Source organism: Copadichromis virginalis, linkage group LG7, assembly GCF_057382275.1.
Source record: "Copadichromis virginalis isolate Kocher_CV1m ecotype Utaka linkage group LG7, C_Virginalis_male_GT1.1, whole genome shotgun sequence".
NCBI classification, from domain to species: domain Eukaryota; kingdom Metazoa; phylum Chordata; class Actinopteri; order Cichliformes; family Cichlidae; genus Copadichromis; species Copadichromis virginalis.
In genome coordinates, this window is record NC_140624.1 from 66,847,212 (window position 1) to 66,857,712 (window position 10,501).

Consider the following 10,501-nt stretch of genomic DNA (forward strand, 5'->3'; position numbering starts at 1 on the left):
TCTAAATGGAGGGACAGTAACTGCGTGTAAATGTAAGCATGTAAAACCTGCAGACAGTCAGTATTTTGTCTCTATCTGCCATTCTGCAATTCATCTCATGCAAACAATAACGTGGCGCACAGCATGACGTGAAAAAAGGCACATACCTTTGACATTGCGTGACGAACTCTGTATTCCTCGTCCACACGTAAACGCAAAAAAAGGAGTTTTGAAAAATCTCGGTGACTCGAAACGGCGTTTACGTGTGGACGAAACAGCTTCAAAAATACCCGTGTAGGTGTAGACGTAGTGTAAAAGAGTTAGTAGTTTATTTTATTACTACCTGTAACTTATTGCAGATTACTTGTATTTGAGGTGTGAAATAAACCACAATGGAACAAAATAGGGGTGTGCGCGCGGAGGGGGGGGCAACATTTTTCTTGTAAAACAAAGGGGGGCCTAGCAAAAAAAGCTTGGGAACCACTATCCTAGGCAGTTGTGTAGTCTCTGTTCTTGTCCTTGGATTGGGGGGATGGAATGTGTTGTCAGTGCATGTGCGAGTTCAGGGTGGTTATGGCTTTTAGTAAAGACCTTCCTCACTATGTCCTGGAGACACAGTGAGGAAGGTCTGAGGAAGTCACTGGAGGACTGCGGGAGAATCGATAAGCTGGCATTAAGTGCTGAGTACTTGGAGTGTGATAAGCTGCCATTGGCATGTCGGGCTGGAAAATCAAAGCCACAAAGTGAGAGTAAAGTTAGAGCTAACCATAGCACCAAAACAAAAGGAAAAGTTGCCCTTGAGGTTTAATAGCAGAGAGAAAAAAGGAAGGGGAAAAAGACACCAGGCAGTACTTGTATCATACAGATGTTGGAAATTGGAAATGATGTCATTCCAGCCACCTTTTCTCCTTCTGTGCGACCCCGCCTGCGGAGGCCTTGTGTAGCTTGGAGATCATTTGGGGTGTGTGGGTAGTGTAGCTGGTCAGTGCAATGGTAACACATATTTGGAATGATAGCTTGGAGTTTGAAGTTAAGCACACATAAGAACAAGGCATACACAGAGAGGCGTTATATGTAACACATGTAGGAACTATGGGTGGATTAGATCATTATTCAACAGTGAAAGGTGATGCTACAACTTTTCAGCAAGAAAATGATGTTTGTGCCTCCCTAGTCACACTGGGAAGAGAAAAAGCACCGGTGAACAGGAGGTAAGTGGCACTGGACTGATGTTTTGCTGATGGGAAAGTTTCATTAATGCTACTGAAATGCAGACAGCGGTATAATATTAGACAAAGCAGTGCTTAGTGACGTAGGAAGGACCTCTTCCCAGCAAGCGAACACGTGTCTCTGCTATCCAAAACTTACAGCACATATTGGTCAACAGTATATCGTTGTGCTGTCTTGGGAGGGAGACAGGACAAAAGCCACACTGTGTCTCTGAATGCATTCCAAGCAAGAAAAAACAGGAGGTGTTTTGATCCTTAGCAAGGGGGACCAGTACATGCATCATGTTTCTTAGTGTGCATGAAGGAGATTTTTAAAATGCAGCTTCAATCTTAAGCTTAAAATTTGATGTTCTGTATCCCTGCCTGTTCCTTCTGCTGCTGGTTTATTTGCTGTTAACAGCAGGTTGTGTCTCCCTCTCAGACCTCAGGATGTAGAATTCATCATGGTGCACATGCTGAAACCAGATCCCCATTGGTTCCTGGGGCCTCCCTTGTCCTCGCACCGGGCGTTTATGGCAAGCGTGCTACAGTTACAGCACTGCAGTTGAGGCTAGACGGCCTTTTACTGCCAAAGGATGGAGCATTCCTCCATTTTTGTCACAGCTATTTGCTCCTCGCTGCCCCTCTGTCCCAAAGGAGAAACCAGAAGAAAAAGAAGAAGGAGGAGGTAGGAAATTGAGATGATGCAAAGAGCTGGATCACACTCGCTTTGCTTTCCAGGACGAGGGAATTCCGCATCCATGTAAAAGAAACATATGAGCAGCTCTGCTGACTGGCATGTACACAGCACTGCATCATGAGAGAACCACACTGGCATGCAAATGACTCCATTTTACATTTCAGGCTTTACATTTAACCAAGCAGATGCAAGATTATTCCCATCAAACATGCAAATTCTGTGCAGGATGTTAAAAAGTGTATAAAACTAAAAAAACTGTCAGAACAACTCACACAGTCTCCACAGGCCTCAGACAGCATGTTAAATATTAAAGTTCATGACAGTAAAGTTATAAAAAGACTGAAAAAGTGTGGCTTTGCTGCAAGTTATTGCTGCTAAAGGTGTTTCTACAAGTAACTGACTGATGATTCAATGATGTATTTAGTTTTTCACTGTAGTGCAGAGAGTCCTCTGAAAGCGTGCTTTTACCTATCACACTTCAACTGAAGTGATGTCAGAGACTCAAACTGTGTCCAACTGTCAAACAGGAAAGAGGTTTGGAGGTGTGATGAGTCCTGATTGCAGCAATTCAGAGGAAGTTAGTTTGTTAGCCACTCAACAGATGAAACAATACTTAACTACTTATTTCCTACCCTTAACCTTTGGATAACAAATGAGAGAAAAGAAAAAAATGGAAAATGATGTAAATGACAAGATAGAGCTCGCTCTGTTTGAGATATGAGGAATGCAGGAAAGAGAGAAACATGATCAAATATAACAAAAGAGCTTTTTTTCTGTCTTTTGTGGAACATTTGAGTCATAAACCTCAGTATGTCTCTTTTTATTGCCTATCTATAACAGCCTGTTTGTAAAAAAAATTAACGTTTTTCTATTCGAGTGTGTAAGCTGATGAAAGAGTGCTGGAAAACTTTGAGTACTGACAATAATTCTTGTTGGTTTTCTCTTTAATTACCAGCTTCATTATTAACAGTCAGGGATTGCGTGTGTTTGGTTATACTGCAGTCCTGTTTTTTATGATAATGTTAAAATAAGAGTCAGTGATAGGGTTAGGATTGTTCCTAAAATAACTCTGCTTATTGACTCTGGTGACACTTGGTGTACAATAAGTTTTTCTAACCATCGAAAGAATGTTTGGATCCAAACTGCCGACTCTCAGCTCATCAGATGATCAAATGGTCCTGGAAGGGTGTTGATGTTTGATGGATACTTCACCATTTGTACAGAACAAGAATGTAACAAAGTGTGTGGACCACCAGGACAGAGATTACAGGACACCTTTGAGCCATCGTTAGGCTCTGACATCCAGAGGACGGTCATTCTTGGCTTGGATCTGTGTCCGTGTTTGGAGTCCCATCAGATCTGTTGGAGACCTCCTCTTGCTGTGAGTCCCCTCTGGCAGCTCAGCTGGAAGTCTGAGAAGACGCAGGGACTCAAACGGTCAGTAAACACAGGTTTCTGTGATCTTAGCTGCAGGTCTGCTGAGCCCCCACAGTGCCAAGCATCCAGGGGAACACCCTGTCCGCAGGGACCAGACCAACTCCAGTAGCACACAGGTCACCTCTGAAACTGCCTGCACATGTTGTGTTTCTTCTTCATTCACCTCTTTCACTCATCATGTTTACACACCTCTCTGCATTTAAATATGAGTTATTATTATTCTCTCTCCCAACCAGTCACGGCAGATGGCCACCCCTCCCTGAGCCTGGTTCTGCTCGAGTTTTCTTCCTTTTAAACTGGAGTTTTTCCTTCCCACTGTTGCCAAGTGTTTTTTCATAGCAGGTCATGTACTTGTATTATTGTAAGATATCTATCTCTACTGTTGTTGTCATTTGGCGCTATATAAATAAAGTTGAACTAAACTAAATTCTCTTGAATTGAATAAAGACTCAAAGTTTCCTCACTTTGAGGAGAAAGGGCAATTTGCACCTACGTCACATATCCATCAGGTCACCCCACCATCATATTCTCCATTCTGGACACATTAGCATACATGAGTGCCCCTCGCTGTAGTATAATCTTCAAGTTATGGTTGTAGCTTTTCCCTAATAAAACCACTATTCTTGCATGATTTCATTGTATAAAGTGGCCCAGAAGGAACACACAGAGATGATGTCAGTCACATAGAAGAAAAGTCACTCTGACATCTGAATCTCCACTCTGCTGCTTTCTGTTGTAAGTGGAAGCTCAAAGGTGAACACGGTTTGGTGTGCTTAAAGTGTGAAGCGAGGCTCTCAGTGTGTTGACTCAAACTGTGGAGCCTCCTCATGCCTGCAGGTTAAAGGGTGACAGACCACACAGACGGAGCCACTTCATGACCACCCCCCCCCCCCCCCCCCCCCCCCCCCACACACACACACACACACACACACTGCAAAACCTCCAAACACTCGGTGTAATCTGAGTCTCATCTGTGATTTGCTCTCTGCTCATCACAACAATAAATGCTGTGTCACACAACAAGACAACAAAGTGTATTTACTGCTACTGGTGTGTTAAACATGCCCAAACACACATAGACAACACACTGACACTGTGAGCTGTAACAGGTGGAGAATTTCGGTGGAGATTTCCAAAGACCTCAAACCATCATGAGAAAAACTGAGTCCTCCTTTACGGTTCTAATAAGAATTAAGAAGGAGGTATCAGCCAGGTGCTGCTTATCAAATGCACTTAATTACCTGATCATCAGGAAACAGATGTTTTAGAGGTTTGCTGGTCTGGAGAATTCATGTGTGCTCCAGTCTTTATCCCAGCCCATTCACCTCAAGGTCAAGGCTTCGCAAAGCTACAGCTGATATAGATACAAGATTCCCACAACAAGTCTGTGCACACAAATGTTTCCCCCACAAATCTGTGATTTATCAATATTTTTGTCCCTGGATTTGTTCGTACTTCAGGAACAAATCAGAAGTCAGTCTGACCAGGCTTACAAACAAATACCAGCTTGGCATCCTTAAGAATTTAAACATGAATTCAACAAACATGTATTCATTTTAAATTTATCAATTTAAAATGAACACTACTTTTAATATTGCAATAATTATTGTTGTTATTTTTATTATTGCCTTTTATTGGTTGTAGGTCATTGTTAATAGTTTTCCAAAGCAGTCGCAAAATTCTCAGAATTAAAATCTTTGAAAAGCATGTGAATAAAAAAACCACTAAAGGCCAAAGGTTTATGGTTTAACACTTGAATTTAAACATTTTATTATTTCTTGTCTTAACTTATTGTCAATGTTCTTAAATGTTCTTATTGCTTATTAAAAATGACTTTCATCATTGCTGGACGTCGTCGCTCACAGTACCATTTCTTGGCATTATGTCATCAATGCTGGAGAATCTGGATTTTTTTCTCACTTCTGGCTGACAAACCACCTTTACTCTCTTTTCTTCTTTTTCTTTGAAGTCTGTTTGTCTTTTTCACAACTACTTTGATTGCAGATCTTTTTTTTTTTTACACTAACCAGAGTGAGTGTTTCAGGGGAAATAATTGCCGTTGTTTCAGCTCGTCACTTTTTATTTATTTGCTTTAAATTTCCATCACTCCTGTAGAAACACTTTGGAAAGCTACGCCTCTTCTGGCTTCCTCCTTGGATCTCAGACACAATCCTTCCTGTTTTCTACAATCACAGTATCCAAACTCTATAGAGATTGCACAAGAATGCTGGTTCTAAATGATTCTGATCAAAACAGGCCAGTATGCATTTTTCATACATCAGATGGTATTTTTATGCTTTTGGTTTATTTTTTTTCTTCTAGGCAGGAATGCTTTAATGCAAATATTAACCAATAGAAAGGCTGACTGAAATGCTGTGGTGTGTATATAAAAGAATGCTTGTGAAAGTAAAACTGATCCAGAAGATGCCCAAACTACCAACATAGTCACAATGTCTCCTTCAGTTCAGTAAGTTGACTAAGCAGAGAAGAACTCTTGTAGATAATGATAATAATAATGATCTGCAGCTGCTTTTATCAGCACAACTCTCAATCATCCCTAACTTTAAGCCTTCACTTTAAGCACCAACCAGTAGTAGATAGATATCTATAAGATAACTAATCCTCTGCAAGGTTTTAAAAGGAATAAATTAGCTGAAACCAAAATGGGGTTTTTTGTAGCAGGATTAAACATGTTTACTTCTGCTGTAAAGTTGGGACATTTTAACATGCGTGTCTATGGGAACTGACAAGCTTCTATTCAATTCAATTTTATTCAATTTTATTTCTATAGCGCCAAATCACAACAAAAGTCGCCTCAAGGCGCTTCATAGATACAGAGAAAAACCCAACAATCATATGACCCCCTATGAGCAAGCACTTTGGCGACAGTGGGAAGGAAAAACTCCCTTTTAACAGGAAGAAACCTCCGGCAGAACCAGGCTCAGGGAGGGGCGGGGCCATCTGCTGTGACCAGTTGGAGAGAGAAGGAAGACAGGATAAAGACATGCTGTGGAAGAGAGACAGAGGTTAATAACAGATATAATTCAATGCAGAGAGGTCTGTTAACACATAGTGGGTGAGAAAGGTGACTGGAAAGGGAAAAACTCAATGCATCATGGGAATCCCCCGGCAGCCTACGTCTATTGCAGCATAACTAATGCTGGGCTTACACTGTGCGATTTTTGGCCCATTTTGAGCCGATTTTTGAGTCGTGCGACCGTTTTGGCGATCGGCCCGATTTTGGCCTTCATCGTGCGTCGTGCATCGTGTAGTATACGTGGGGTAACGAGAAGCGATTAACACCTCACGACCAGCTCCCGATCATCAATCGCTTGGTCGTGAGGATTTCAAACCTGTTTGAAATCCTCCCGACCGTCGTGAGGGTGGCACCGCAGTTTGTCACACTGCGCACGCGCAAACACAAATGTCAGTGAAAAAGACGGCGCAGCACGGCTGTGCAGCGTGTGATCTGGACACAAGCGATGGAGGCACAACTTGTAGAACTTTGGAAAGCTCATCCGAGCCTTTTCGATGTGGCCTCACAAAATTATCACGACCACAACAACCGTGAAAATAGTTGGATCTACATTGCTGCTCAATCACAGCTGCCTGATCAATGTTTTTCATTAGCAATTTAGCAAAGTTGATGGTGGTGGTGGCGTGTCTGTGTGAGTGAAAGACAGAGAGAGAGAGCGAGCGACAGAATTTCTGTTATAACCTTCATTTTATGGACGCACAGTGTGAGCACTCAGGTCGCATCAGAGCATCGGGTCGTATAGTGTGAGACCTGCATCGTGACCTATGAACTTCTAACCCCTGCGAGTCAATCGTACAGTTTGAGCAGGAGCTGAATCGCGCGACTGAAGAAATCGCACAGTGTAAGCCCAGCATTAGGGAGGATTCAGGGTCACCTGGTCCAGCCCTAACTATATGCTTTAGCAAAAAGGAAAGTTTTAAGCCTAATCTTGAAAGTAGAGATAGTGTCTGTCTCCTGAATCCAAACTGGAAGCTGGTTCCACAGAAGAGGGGCCTGAAAACTTCTGCATTCACCTTCAAATGGACATAAAAGTAACTGCAGCTTTTGGCTTTTGGTGGCTCCACTTGGTTCCACTTTGCAGCACTTAATACAAATGTCTGTGAATCTTCTTTTGCGATTTTGAATTTGAGTCAGAAACCTGAAAGCTGAATTTTCCTTCATCATGGTGGTCTAATTTCCCACAGACACCTCACATACGTAACAATGTGTTTCTGCCATCTCTTGAAATAGTTCTGGTTTTAACCTGTCCCTCCTCTGAGCATCATCATTCATCATTGTCTAATTTCTGCTACATAACACCACAGCATCCATTTACCCTCCATCCCTTGCTGGAACACACCACGCTATATTTGTCTCTTCAATGAGGAAGGGGGCATTCCACAGGCTTTCTGGGTAATCACAGCGTCTGGCTCAAAAGGCATTCGAGGAGTCTCGCTGGACCTCAGTGCCAACCTTGGATTTACTTTCCTCCTATTTCAGAGGGCAACAACATCTTTTAAATGGTGGGGTTTATTCATCCACAACAACAACAAACCGAACCAAAGGCTCGTGAAATCAGGGCCAGCACTGAGACGGGGTTACGGTCCCTGTAACGAGGCAGAGTCTGGTGTCAGGTACCAGCAGTGAAACGGGGCACCACTGTGGGCTCGGCTGTCCCTGCTCTCTGATCAGTAATTGTATTTACCTTGTCTCTCTCTTCCCTCCATTAAGGGCAGTAATGAGAGGAGTTGTGAGTTGAGGAGTTTGCTGCTGATGACGGTCCTGAGGATTCTTAACAGACAGCTGCTGGCTCGGTGTCAGGAGAAGTCCTGCTGATCGGTTTGACAGCTGTGACCCGCTGCAGGCTGGGCCAGCACCGGCGCTGCTCGCTGATTTCCAAAACAAGAAACTAAAATTTCTGCAGCTGGCTAACACAACTAATATTGATATTAACTGTACCTAAATATTCTCATTCCATCTCTATATTGTATTATTACTTCTGTCTTCTTGTTATGTGGGACTATTCCCTGTCTGTGCATCCTTGATGAGAGATTTCTCCTTACGTTAATCTTTTGTTATATGTTGTAAAACGAGTCTATGACTCTGTGCTTGATACATAAACTGCACCTAGAATTGAATTGCTATTTTTTAAAACCAATATTGGACTTGTAATATTTCTCCCTGTAATCTACTGATTGATAATGTAACTATAACTACAATTTGCTATGCCTATATGATGGAAAGAGTTTGGGGAAAAATCCAAAATTTAGCCCATCTGCATGTCAAGGTCTTCTGCTCGGGCATGTCCGGACAGCTTCCAGCGCGACTGCGTCGTGTGGATCGCAAACTGGAAACTCAGTTTTCACCACCTGTGTGCACTTCACAGATTCTTTCAAACTGACCTAAATTCACTGTGGACTGTCACTGTTGATGATTAGAGTTGAGTCACTGGTTACATCCAAGCATTTTTCCCCAAGGAAGAGACCAGAGTGTCAGGGTTTGCACCATGTTTTTGTTCCCTGGGGTGAGGCTGTCAGTATAGACTTCTACTGTAATGTCCTGACCAAACCATTTAAACTAAACAGTGGCGCTGGCTCAGTGTCATTTGAAAACTTAGCATAATCCTCAGTCACCATCTGGATCCTTCACCAGATCTGCCATCCTGTGACATTGTTAACACGTATAACAGAACTTCTGAGAAATCTGAAAATAGCAGCCATGTTGAAAATAGTACAGAGACGCACACGAGAATGAATGTGAAATTTAATATTTTTTTTGATTTTCTTGGATATGTTCTCAGAACATTTTGATCATATCTCATACATCTTTGATAAAAACGATGGAGATTTTGCCAACATTCAGCAGGAAACTTACAGATTTACTTCAGAAACAGCCCCCTGGGACAGAGTCCTGTAAGATTATCAGCATGTTTCCAGCTCAAAAATTGAGCTTATTGAATCAAAATCTTGCTCAGCCTCAGCAACAGCTCATAAAAAGTTATTGAAAGCAGAGGATTTCTGGTGGTTTGCTGTTATTCTTTGCTGTGGTTTGCTGTTAACACAACAGTTTCAGTTTCACTACTGTCTTCCTTTGCTGTAGTCTCCTGCATTGCTGCCACCTACTACACTGGAGTGGAGAAACCTGTTGCATCGTGCATGTATAACTAAAGTGTAAAAAACAGTTGCTAATTTTTCAGATGTAAACAGACTCTGATGTCTCGCCTTCTAGAGTCTTTAGACTGTGATAGGAAAAGTTAAGTGTCAGAGTGTTTAGATGAGGTCAAAGATGTGCCATCACACTTTAATATTCTGGTTTCTCTGGTTTCTTCTTTTAATATATTACAGGAGCTTGCTGTCATAGATGGGCTTTGTTCAGAATGAGATGTTCAGAATCTTTCAGTAATTCAGCCCCAAAGGGTTGCTTGATGCAACCGTAAAGAAAACTGATGGCATTTCAAGGTCAGACTTGTTCCAGGAGACTGAATCCTCTTCATGACTTTTGTTGTGTTGGGTGAACATTGAACACAAATGTTCACCCAACACAGCAAAAGTCAGAATGTAGTTTGGGGGAGTTTTTGTTTCCCTGCAGGAGTCAGATGATCTGTTTTTGTTGTGTTTAGTGGCCCAGCTGTTCGGTCTAAAGCATGAAAACATGATGCCTGACATGAGTCCAGAGCTGGGACGTATTTATAAGCTGGGTCATGTGATGAGAGACAGGAATTCAAAGTGAGGGCCGGCGTTCCTACACAGCCACGAGTCCACTGGGATCCTCTGAACAAAGCTGGATCCCAGATTTCTAAGGAAGCTGCGGGAATCCGGAGAGGCCGGCATTAATAATCTGCCATGGTCAACATGATAAAACTACAGAACAAGTTGATCTGCAGAGGTTAAGTGAAAGAAAGAAGTATGCTTTCTTTATCACACCCACAGGATTGATATCACTTTCAGTCTTTGGCTGGAAAACGTGCTGAGCCAACCAGAGCTTTGTTAGCAGCATTAGCAACAAAGCTCCGGCTCCCCACACTAAGGTGTCTGTTGGCTTTATATTTAACTCCAAAGATTGTGCAGAGTGTGTGAAAACAAAAATAGCGGTTTAATTGCATATATAACACAATATAAAGCACGGCGCTGGTATGTCAATGCTTTGAGTGGTCAGTAAGAC